Here is a 13,072-nt window from a genome sequence, read left to right as displayed (position 1 = left end):
TTAATCATACAAAAAATATTATATATTTGACTGGGTTGATATCATTTCCAGTTAATTAGCTTTTCTATCTGTCATTTTTCCAAAGATAAATATATTCCTCATGATGGCATATTTGGTAACAACCCTCATTTACAGTGATATGTTTCTTGACTTGCCCTATAATCATAAATTCAATGTCAAGAAAAACCACTGCATTTCTAGTATCCCATACCATGGAAGCATAATGCTTCTTCAAATTTTTGTCTAATTCAAGATGTCTTTATGAAGAACATCAATTACATGATAACTAGATAATATCCTCATTGAATCTTTGCATAAACCCAAGTTTTCCTAGGTGGAAAATGTATACATGAAGAAAGAGAAAGTAATACCCTAATTCAACTTTATGGGTTTGAAGGTAATTCATTGTATTTTGTTGCTAAAGTGTACAGTCGATTATGTTATTGGTTGGTTAAATTTGGACAAAAAAAAAATTATTTATTTTTCATTTACTATTAGAGAAATCACAATGAAGAATGTGGCTCATGTTGCAGATCTTGTAGAGACCTTTAATTATTTTAACTTAGGTAAACCTAAAGCCATTGAAGCTTTTTATAAAGAAGTTATATTTAGTGAGAACTGAAAAAATATTAACTATGGGAACTTATTTCCATAAGATATATGTAAAATTGAGTAGATTCCAAATGCATCATAAAAAAATCAAGGACTAGTAATAGATACTGAAGAAATTGTTGAAGTATCAGGCATTGGTACAGAAGGTAAAAAATTCCAAGAGGAACAAATTCTACAAAAAAAAATTGAACCTTCCATAGCCTATATTGATTTCAGTTGATCTTCATGTCAAAAAAGAGAGAAAAGCTATTGCAAGGGAAAAACTAGTTTAGAGTGGGCTATCTAGAGTGGACATAATGAACATCCTCTTTGGAGATTCATTCCGCAAACAAGACATATAGTTGAATAAGCCAAATCTAGAAGTTCCTTCAAAATAGAAATCATTAAACAAGTTATGGACGTGGAAGTTCATAGTACTATACCACCTAATTGGGTTAATGCTAGTGTAAGAACAAATCAAAAAATAATGGAGAAAATTGGGAAAGAGTCACTACATTCAATCGTTGTCTTGTCAGATTGAAAAAGGCAAACTATGACTCGGCCAATCAAAAATTGAAAATTGAAAAATTAAAGGTTCGTAACAAGAAGGCTATTCATCAATAAAAAAGGGATGTTTATCTCTCTAGGGTTGGAACCATGAGACTCATGAAATTTTCTCAAGATACCACTAATGTACATGCACAGTCTGTTAGCCAATATGAAGCGGAGAACCTAAGGCAGAAAGAAATAATAAAAGAGCATGAAAATTCTCTAAATTTGGGTATTTGTTGATGACTCCACTAGTAATATAGGCAACACCACTAGTAATTTCTACCACCGGCACATCACATAGATTTGATAAACCCATCAATTTCCATAATGTAATGAAAACATATATTATTAGTAATACTCCCAAATATTTCAAATTATTGGACATCCATGGCAAGCATGTTTCTATTTGCATCATTTAGCGCAAAAATCTATGCCATTTGTTGAGTGCATTGAATGTGGTCACTATGTAGACATGTATTTCATAAACAATGACTTATTTTCTTTTAGCCGAAAGCTTGATTTAGTTTATTATGTGGATAAAAATAAGTAGGTACTCTCGAATGGTAATCAAATGAAGCAAATCAAATATACATGGCCTTAGAGAAATAGAACACTAGAGAATATTATTCCTTAATATGAAGTCATAGAGAGTATAAGTGTTTATGCCAATGTCAAGGTTGTATAGAATGTATGGGATCTAAAAGGTCCATGCATCACATGTGACTCTAGAATAATTTCGAGACACAAGCTGATGTCCAAATTTGATAAGCTAAAATTGTCAAAGTAAATAGAATTTGATATTATAAATGATTTTACCACGGAGGAAATTAGCAAATGGCTAATTACGTTTTTTAATGTTAATGAGAATAACTCTACTTTGGATGGGAAATTCCAAGAATAAGCTAAAAAAATCTAAAATGTGATATCAATTAATGTGTGAAATGAGAGATTACATTCACTCCAATGAAATATTACATCCTTGACAAGCTAAAGAGATTCCTAGAAAAATCATGAATATGAAATAATATTGGAAGTCAAACAATCAAAATTTCTGCTTTTACAGATTGTGAGTGTTCTTAAATCTTGGAACATTCATTTTATTTTCTACTAATGATTAATTACTCAGGTTTGTTGGATATGTTATCATGAACCAAGCCAATTTCTACATGCAATTTCTTGATTTTCCTTAGAGGAAAATTTTCCAAATTATGGTCCACAAGAACCCAATCCAAGTCCCCCATTGGGAAAATGCATTTACTTTTGAAATTAAGTTAGATATTTTGATAAGCACTTTAGGAACCAAGTATTATTCCATTCACCAAAAAAATTAACTAATTTAATATCTAAATGTCACCTCGGTTACATAATCTCTTCCATTTCTACATTCTTTATTTTTTCTATATGGATTTATTTAAAACTTAAATTATCATTTAATATGCTTATTTAATTTATTATAGAACAATTGTTTCTCATTTTCGAAATCCAAGGGTGGAAAGTTAAAGAGAAAAAATGAAACACTGTGATAGTGAATAAGCTACTAAGCTTATGTATCAGGAAAATCTCGTTATCAATATAAGTATAGTCACTGATAAAGGATATGGATCATGCTAAATATGGATCTGCACAGACTATATTCAATTGTTGTTGTAATTTTGGAGTACTCCATTTCGATTATGAGTTTGTCTACCAATTCTATATAATTCCCCATGAAATATTTTGCATGAGATCTTGTATAGGTCTAGATTTTGTGGCATACCCAAAAATACTAATTGAAAACAAGTTTTGGACGATCTAATTTTAGATTTTATACTATATCCAATTTTCTGTAATTGAACGAAATGGAAATGGATTGTGAGGTAATGTTTTGCAAAAAAATTGTATAGGTCTGAATTCTACGTTGTTGCTAAAAAAAATGGATTGAACACAAGTTTTGGAGCATATGATTTGTTCTTTTATATTATATATAATGTTATTTTATTGATCAAAATGAAAATGAATGTTCAACAACAGTTTTGGTTCTTAGAAATTTGTTACATATTTGGTGTTTATTTTAAGAATATATATGGTGATTGGCATTTGAATATGGATATAGTTATTTTTACTATAATTCTGTTACGATTCAGTACTTCGCAATGATAAAGATTAATTACTCTATCCCAATTCTGAGATTGTTCACTAATTTTTTTCATAATTCCAAGATAATGTTATGCATAAATTTTCCAAGAAATGATTTGAGATTTTACATTATATATAATGTCCTTTTACTGATCATAATCAAAATCAATGTTAAACAATAGTTTTGGCTATCAGAAATCCATTACATATTTGGTTCTTATTTTAATTATAGCTATGATAATTGGCATTTGAATCTAGATACAATTCTTATTACTATAACTATTTTGGTTATTGTTGAAGATTTTTTAAGTACAAACACTAATTACTCTATTTTAATTATAAATATGTTTGCCAATTTTGTGAAGTGCTCTGAGATGATGTTTTTGCTTAAGTTTTTGAGAATATTATTTGTGCTTTTACCTGTGTACATTGTTTACTTTCACGCAGACTTTAGCCAACGACATGACTAGCATCGACATAGTAATTGACTTGACATATTCTTATGTGCCTCAGTTTTTTCCCTTCTCTATACATACTCAATTTTGCATGGCCACACACATTTATATCCCATTATTACTTATTTGGTACACCTATTTTCCGCAAAGAATTCGTTGTGGATATGAAAAAATTCCCGAGAAATTATGCCCTTTGGATATTTGTTTCACACATTCTGATTGTGTACAACATTTTTATAGAACTTGATAATAAATTGATCATCTCCATGTTGATTCTATCTGCTCCAATACTATTAAACTTACATTCTTCCCTTCCCATATGCAATAAGAATTGTTTAAATATCTACTTTAGCTCTTCACACGTCTTGGTTTGATAGTCTTTAATTCATATATACCCTAGTTTTGCGCATCTTGTTTTAGATATCAATTAGTTGAGAAATGACTACAATAATATGTGTGTCTTGTAACTGGTAGGAAAATCTACACAGTTGGGTGAATAATCAAAGGCTTTTGTGTAAAATATTCAATCAAATTCCAAAAGAAACATTGATGCACATTTTCCCATTTACACTAACTTAAACTCATATATGTGTTATCTTTTCACACGTTATTTTGTGCATATTCCTTATTTTTGCAAATGTTAGTGCTAGTAAGCATCTTCTAGTAGACGCACTTTCAACATAGGTCCACAGACGTTAGAAAATGAGAAATACTATCATTTTTCAGTTTATTTATATGTAAATGGAATTAGAAATCTAAATACATTTATCCATATATATTTTTGCTTCCACACACTTGTTGCATAGGTTTACCTGCCATGTTTCTTTTTCCATGTTTCTATATGAGTAGTTAGAATAATATACAGAGAAGTTAACCTCCAATTACCTTCTACAAAAGAGGATCTAAAAATTGTTCATACCTGTGTGAGTATGTTGGGCAAGCTATATTTAACCTTTTAATATTAGATGCAAAGTCCTTTGTACCATACTCAGTATCTGTCACTACAAGTTCTCGTACTAGTAAATAAAAAATCCAATGAAAACATATCAGGATGGGAAATTTTATTATTTTTTATTATGGAAACGTTGTAGTTATATGTTTTAATTTTGTAAACAAATGTTACATATTTAAATCCTTTATTTGTAATTGACTTAATTTCATTGTGTATAGTGTAGAAATGCGAACAAAGATTTTATTATGCTTCTTCCATACTCCACAAAAGGAACTCTTTTTTCTGCACTGTCACACTATGTAGAATGAAAGCATAATCATAATTATTGCTATGTACATTGAAATCCAATGTAATCTAGAGTATGATGTTATACAATTATATTGCAAAATAGTAATTCAAACAAAGCTTTCATTGTGCTTCTTCCATACTCCAAAAATGAAATCTTTTTCCACACTGTCACACTATGCACAATGAAAGCATAATCATAAATATTTCTATGTACATTGAAATAAAATGTAATCTAGAGTACCGAGTTATGCAATTCTATTGCAAAATAGTAATTCAGTAGACATTCATTGACAACAACAAAATTACAATTATTTTTTCTGATATTGTACTACATTTGTGAAAATGCAAATGATTTTTATTATTTTCATTTTAATGGTACAAAATATTTGTTTTCTTATCAAATGTGAAAACATAGATTTTTTAGTGTGTGGAATAATGAATGTGTAAAACTTATTTATGTGTTGGATAACCTTTACGTCACGCTTTTCGTATCTTTGTGTACTTTTCCCCTCGACCCAATTCAATGTCGTACAAAATTTTTTTGTACATATTTCCAATGCACATGTCTTTGTGTAGGGTTAGTAAGACATTAGGAAATCGACAAGACTACCATTTTTCTTTTTCTTTTTTATGTAAATGGAATTAGAAATTTAAATGTAATTATCCTTATATATTTTCACCTCCACACACTTGCTACATAGGTCTATATTCCATGTTAATTTTTCCATGTTTCTATATGAGCAGTTAGAATAATATAGAGAAGTTAACCTCCAATTACCTTTTGAACAAGTGTATTTGAAAATAATTCTATTGTATGCGAGTATGCAGGGTAAGACATCATTAATTTTTCAATACTCAGTGTGGAGCCCTCTGTACCACACAGAGTATCCATCATGTAATTATATGTTTCACCTCCACACACTTGCTACATAGGTCTATATTCCATGTTAATTTTTCCATGTTTCTATATGAGCAGTTAGAATAATATAGAGAAGTTAACCTCCAATTACCTTTTGAACAAGTGTATTTGAAAATAATTCTATTGTATGAGAGTATGCAGGGTAAGACATCATTAATTTTTCAATACTCAGTGTGGAGCCCTTTGTACCACACAGAGTATCCATCATGTAATTATATGTTTCAAATTTTTTAAATCTGAGAAAAGTTATATATATATATATATATATATATATATATATATATATATATATATATATATATATAGATAATTTAATTTATTTGTTATGAGTGTGGAAATGCGAACAAATTTTTCATTATTCTTCTTCCATACTCTGAATGAAAGTTTCTTCCATTCATTTGTAATTCACATAATGAAAGTGCAATATTCCTCTTTTTTTGTGGTTTATAAAGTCATAATGATTAAGAAAATATAATTAGTAGTTAAAAATACTAGTAATATTTACAAGTTGGCTGAGTTGTTTATGGAAAAAAAAACCTATGATAATGGAATTATTTATGTTGAAATAATAAGTAATGATGCTGCAAGGAATTAGCTGGAAAGAATAAAAGAAGATTGAGATCATTATCTTGATCCATAGTACTATATTAATGGAATGGATTTAGAAAAATAGGTAGGCCACTGAACTTTCCCAATTCACTCTGAAGAAAAATCCTCTTGGAGTAGAACTATGTGATTTTCTTGATAAGTAGAGAAAGGAATCCACACAAATCACCCAGTGCAGGGAAAACAATGTTGGAAGGGGTGGAAAAACATTGTAGAAGAAAAAGGTGGGATTTGAAGGATGAAAGATAATACTTTTCTTAGAAAAACTAAATAATCGTAGGTTATGGGGATGAGCAGATTCCCGAAAAAATTGGATGTCATTTTAGAAATTATTTTGGGAAAGTAAAATATAAATAAAACCTATTAGACCAGCAGAGGCTGTTGGTTCTTGGGAAAAGGATTGATCTCAATCCAAGGGGAACCAGGAGATAAAGTTCATGGTTGGGAGGAAAATTGTTCTATCCAGTGTAATTTGGTTGCAGAAATAGGAATTCTGGTAACAACATGTCCATCATCCTGATTAGATTTAGATAAATTCTAAAATAGGAATTTCTCTTGAGTCCATCATAATGTGTGGTATAAAATTATGTTAGAGCATATTATATTTTTGTTATTTTTATTAGGCATAAGTAATTTTGGGTAATCATTTTCCTATATATTCCTATATGTATAATTATGCACAAATGAGTACGCAATATAATTTCAATGCTTATGGAAGCTTCTCATATTTATTCATGTATACATATTGTCATGAAAAAATGAGTTATGCATTTGAATTTGAATGGCTATTGAATTTATTCTTAGCATGCAATTTAGTAAGAATATTGACCTAGCAGGGTGGAGATTCCAATAGAGTAAGGCCTGGGGATGAGCCATGAAAAGGGTATTAACTTCCCCATTGTAAATGTAGACCAAACTGGCTGGAAACTATTAGGAGCCTAAATTTCCACTAAGGGAAACTGAGAATTTTGAGACCACAAACTATTATATCTATGCTTGACGAATCTCTATGTAAGTTGAGAAAAGGTGGATGGGAAAGTAGGGAACTGTATGAATCATTCTAGAATTAGTTATGTGCCCACTCTAATAACCAAGCCCAAGGATGTTAAGGGTAGTAAAGCAGCTTAATGGACGTATTTACTATACTGTTGATCATTGGTTCATAACCGTAACATAGAAAAGTCTAGATGGACTTTAGTTACATTTATATAAACAAGAAATAAACCTAGGACATGAATTAATAAATATCCATTTAGCAGGTTAATAAACTTAAATTAGGTCAAGTGAAATCTATTTTAGTGTAATAAAGTAACTATAGTAACCATCATTTACAAAATGAATTAAGAATGGAATAGCAATTAAAATATATCATAAATGCATTCGTGAAGGGTCTAGAGTAAGCCCACATGTGAAGAAATATCATGGAATATATACAATAAATGAAAAGGAAGCAGATGTCCCATGCTATACTAAACACGCCATAATATCATTCATAATACTAAAATGAGGCATCCAAGAGTTAAGCAGTCTGGAGCCACTACACATTTCAACATAAATAAAAAAGGGAATTTCAATACACAGATTAGCTACTGGACACTTTAATAGTGACCTTCTTTCGCATAATTATGCATGTTAAGGAATCAGTGTCTCAGTCGAAGTTGTAGCCGAGAGTATTCCTCCACAAATTGAAGGGGATGAACATAGTTCTTCTTAGTTCGAGACTTAATAAAACAAAACAAAACAAGAAAACCAATGACGATCATAAATGGAATAAGAATATTCAATCTAACCATGGATCAGAATTGTAATAGGAACCCTGGTCATGGCGAGAGGAAATAAAAAGTAGCAACATGATTGCAAATTTTATTATGATACATGAAAACTCATGCACCAGAACAACGAAGTTACACAAGTCAAGCTACATTAACCAAAGCAATTACAATCTAAAAGAGAAATATATATAACTCTTCATATAAACTAGGCATTATTGAACTGAAATGTATAACATTAAATATCAACCTCATTAACCTAGCTGGGTGAGGAATATCTCTGTCAAATAAACATCTCAAGGAGATGTCTAAATTATTACAATATAGGTAGATTCCTAAATGAATATGAGAACACTATCAAGGAAAAAAACAAATATTTTAAAGGCAAACTGGTAAGTAATTGATTTCACTATGTGACGACAACCAAGAGGGTTTGAACTTAACCCATTTAAAAAACATAGTGACGAAATCAAAGGAGAATTCCATGTAGGAAGTGAAACTAGAACAAAACCTTTAGGAGAACATGAGATTCTAGGACCGACTAGGTAGTGGGACATAGCGTAAGGTTAGATCGACGAAGGTATGTAAAGAAATTCTGTTGTTGCTATAGGGACTAAAGTTACCTGCCATGAAATAACAAAAACAATCATTCATGAAAATGATAATGCTCCTTCATATATATATAAAAAGGAACAGAGAAAATATAGTAACCTAATAATATACATTTGGAAGGGATGAGAACTGTTTCCATTGGATACGAAACCTATAATGCATATCAATCTTAGTGGGATTTGAATATTAAAACGGAATTCATAGAAACATTTATGAATTTTTTATTGTCAAATTAACTCACCATATAGCATGTAAGGGTGAAGGGCCACACACCATCGTTGAATATGTACCGACCCTTCCAAATCCTGCACCAGAAGAAACCCTACATCAAATGGTGAAATTATTAAGGTTCTCCTAATAATCGGGATAGGGAAATAAGTGTGATAAATGATAGACTGAAATAAAAACATACCTTGGTTTTTGGAAGGTCGTAAAGCCCTGAAATGGTACAGAAGCCAATAACCACGCTAAGAAGAACATGAAGGAACCCCAGTGCCACTAGCGTGTTCAACAGTGAAAGCCACCATGAATCCTTAAGCCTCCCCCAGAAGCATTTTGACACTCAAGAGCCATACCTCGAGCACAAAGAAACACCTTAGGCACATTCAATCATGAAAACCATATTGAAATATAGAGTTACACCATGTGACGATGAAAATGGGATAAGGCATACGGGCTTTATTCACTTAGGGTTTGAGTTTTCATTGTGAATTGTCGATCTATTCTTAGACAATCACCACCCTTGAGGTATTTCCGTGCAGTGTTTAATCAATCAAGGAAGCCCTAGTACGTGGTGGAGGGTGAGACCACATGGTTTCAAGGGATGTGGCATCATTCTAATCACTCGGGGTACAACTGGGCATGAAGAGATAGGACCACATTTAATTCATTGTCAGTAATGTTTAGTGAGGCACCTAAGAAAATAAAGAGGGTAAACTTGATGGTATAAGGGAGGACCTTATTTCCAAATATCATATAATTAGAATACCATGTGATAAGGGCATGCATTACTAGAAAATAAGATATAATTAGCTTACTATGTTATGGTGGGATAGTGGATGCAATCACCCCCTAGGGTTGGATTGGTGTGTCCATGAAATTTTTTATCTGATATGTAAGTAGTTAGAAATTAATAGTAAAATACATAGGGAGTATGGTTCATTGTTGAAAAAGTTGTGAGATGCAAAAGAAATAAACCCTTCCGGTACATAATTTAATGTATGTATTCTAGGGAAATACTATAAACAAGATTAATAAATAATGATAAGATTGACAAAAACAACAAAAATAGAAAAAATAGAAAAAATAAATAAATAAATAAATATATATATATATATATATATATATATATATATATATATATATAAGAGTTGAGGTTCATGTAAAATGGTACCAGAGGCCAGATTTCTACACTAGGCCTGCATAGAGTCTCCATTACATGTTACCATAGTAGTATTCGCAATAAAAAGGACTTTCTAATATTAAATGTTTTATTTGTGTACAGATATATCACTATGAGTGAAGGATGGAGGATATAAATCTGGACACTACAAGAGGGAAGAATTTATATGTAAACATGGGACAAGGGGGTATGTCCTCCCCCGATCAGTTGGCCGTGGTAATCAAAAATTTATAATAGGAATTGGGAGAACATTGGAATAGTAATGAGCGATTAATAAAAGCTAGTGAAGAACAATAGAAATTGATTAGAGAATGGGTGGATAAATCTAGTCATAAGAGTGTTGAACCCATAGGGTCAAAATAGAAACAAGCAAGACTCTTACCTGATAAATCTGAAAGTGAAGAGGAATCTAGAAAATTAGATTCCAGGAATTAGAAAGTTAGGAAATGGAAGGAACATCAGGGGGAGTTTCGAAAGATCAAACCCCCAACCTTTGATGGAGAGAAGGAAGAAGATGTCGAATCCTGACTGTTAAACATGGTTAAGTACTTTCAAGTGTATGAATACGAAAGAAACTTGAAAGAAAGATTAGAAGTTTATCAGTTGTCGGGAAAAACCACTCCCTAGTGGCAGGAGACAAAGATGGTACATCTACTAGAAGAAAATATACTGTCACAAGAGGAATTTCAACAAAAATTTAAAGACCAAAATCTAAACAAGAGGTATTATGATGATCGGGAAAAAGAGTTCCGTAAAATGAGGTTAGGACAACTTACCATGGACGAATTTTTTATCAAGTTCATCGACTTGTTGTGATATGTGCCCTACATACACGAAGAAAAAGTGAAGCTACAAAGGTTTCTAAACTATTAACCAATTGTATAAAAAGAAAGAATTAAATTTGATAATCTTAGGACTATGGATGAAGCAGTCAGAAAGGTGAGACTCTATTATTAGCAGTTTTGAAATCGAAGTGAGGCATCTCGACCATGGTAGAATAAGGATAAAAACAATATGGGGGTGAACCTAAAGAGGCAAAAATCAACTTACATAAAAAGATATTGGTAAAGACCACCAACAAAAGGAAATAGCTAGGAGTGAGTTGAGTCAGCTAGCATAGCCTTACATAGGCTGTAGGCCTGCAGAGTTGTGAAACAAGAACTATATAGGGGGTAAAGAAAGGGATCCATTAAAGTGTTGGGGTTTTGACGAATCCCACCTGTTACAGGATTGTCCTCACAACCCCAAATCTATCTAGAATGTTTAGGTAGCACCTAAAGCTTCTATAGTAAATCATGTACCCCTGAGTATCCCAAGAAATGGCACATCTCTAGAAGACCGATAAGTAGAATATAAATCTACCATGACTGAAATACAAGGTGTTATTCAAACCCATCCCGTTTCTATTTTAATAGACCTCGGGGCTACCCTAAGCTATATAAACCCTTAGATTATGCAAAGTGTGGTTTAAAATCATAAAAATTTCACCACCTGTGGTTGGTACAGCTAGCCACTAGTTCCGAAAGGAGAGTGACCCACATGGTAAGGTGAGGTGTAGTACATATAAACCAATATCTCACCAAAATAAATTTAAACATCCTCCCCTTAGGATCATACGATCTATTAGTCAAAATGGACTGGTTAGAATAATATAAATTTGTTATAAATTGTTTGGAAAAGACACTGAGTTTTGTTGACCCCAAAGGGAATTTGTTTTTGGTGAGAGGAAAACCAAAAATGATTTCAGTAATGTAAATAATAGCCTTAAAATTGAAAATAACCACAAGAAAAGGTTCCAAAGTTGTGGAAGAGTAGGAACATCATACTGAAGTGAGAGGATTAGACCAACTATAAGTTGTGAGATAATTCCAAGATGTGTTCCTAAACAAATTCAAAAGCTAAAGAAGCCTTGATTTCTCAATTGAATTAGTGACGAGTTCTACACATGTGTTCAGAGCCCCCTATAGAATGACTACCCCACAATTGGTAGATTTGAAATTTCATCTACAAGAGATGCTTGATAAAGGTTATATCAGACCAAGCGTGTCCCCGTGGGGAGCTCTGGTACTATTGGTTAAGAATAGAGATGGTACACCTAGAATGTGTATTGACTATAGACATTTGAATAAGTTAACCATAAAAAACAAATATCCTCTTCCCTGAATTGATGATCTATTTGACCAAGTAAGAGGGGCAACAATTTTTTGTAAGACTGATTTTTTAACTCAGTATCAATTAGTTGCGCAATAAAGGATGAGGATACACATAAGGCAACTTTTAAAATGAGGTATGGACATTATGAGTTCGTAATATTACCATTCGGACTCACTAATGCCCCTACTACCTTCATGTGTCTCATCATAGTTTATTTCACAATTTTTTGGATCAATTTGTATTAGTATTTATTGATGATAATTTAAATACTAAAAGAATGAGGAGGAAGATCAAGAGCATTTGAGGTTGGTATTACAAATTCTTAGAGAGCATCAGGTTTATGTAAAGGGTAGTAAGTGTGATTTTTTCAAAGCTCATATCCAATATCTGGGAAATATCATCTCCAAAGAAGGACTGGTCGTGGATCCTAAAAAAATTAAATCCATTATGAATTGGCCGATACCAAAAGATGTACCAGCAATTCATTTTTTTGTGGAAATTTCTAGGTACTACCATATGTTTGTACAGGGGTTCTTCTAGTTGGCTTACCCCATTACCTCTATAGAGAATAAGGGGTCATGTTTGAATGCACAAAAAAATTTCATAATTTTTTTTATATCAGTTGAAGCATATGTTAACAACAACCCCTGTTGTAAA

Source organism: Pinus tabuliformis, chromosome 3_2, assembly GCF_031772625.1.
Source record: "Pinus tabuliformis cultivar Carrire ecotype Pingquan chromosome 3_2, CPIR1, whole genome shotgun sequence".
In the NCBI taxonomy this organism is placed as follows: Eukaryota; Viridiplantae; Streptophyta; class Pinopsida; order Pinales; family Pinaceae; genus Pinus; species Pinus tabuliformis.
Note: the sequence above shows the minus strand (reverse complement) of the source record.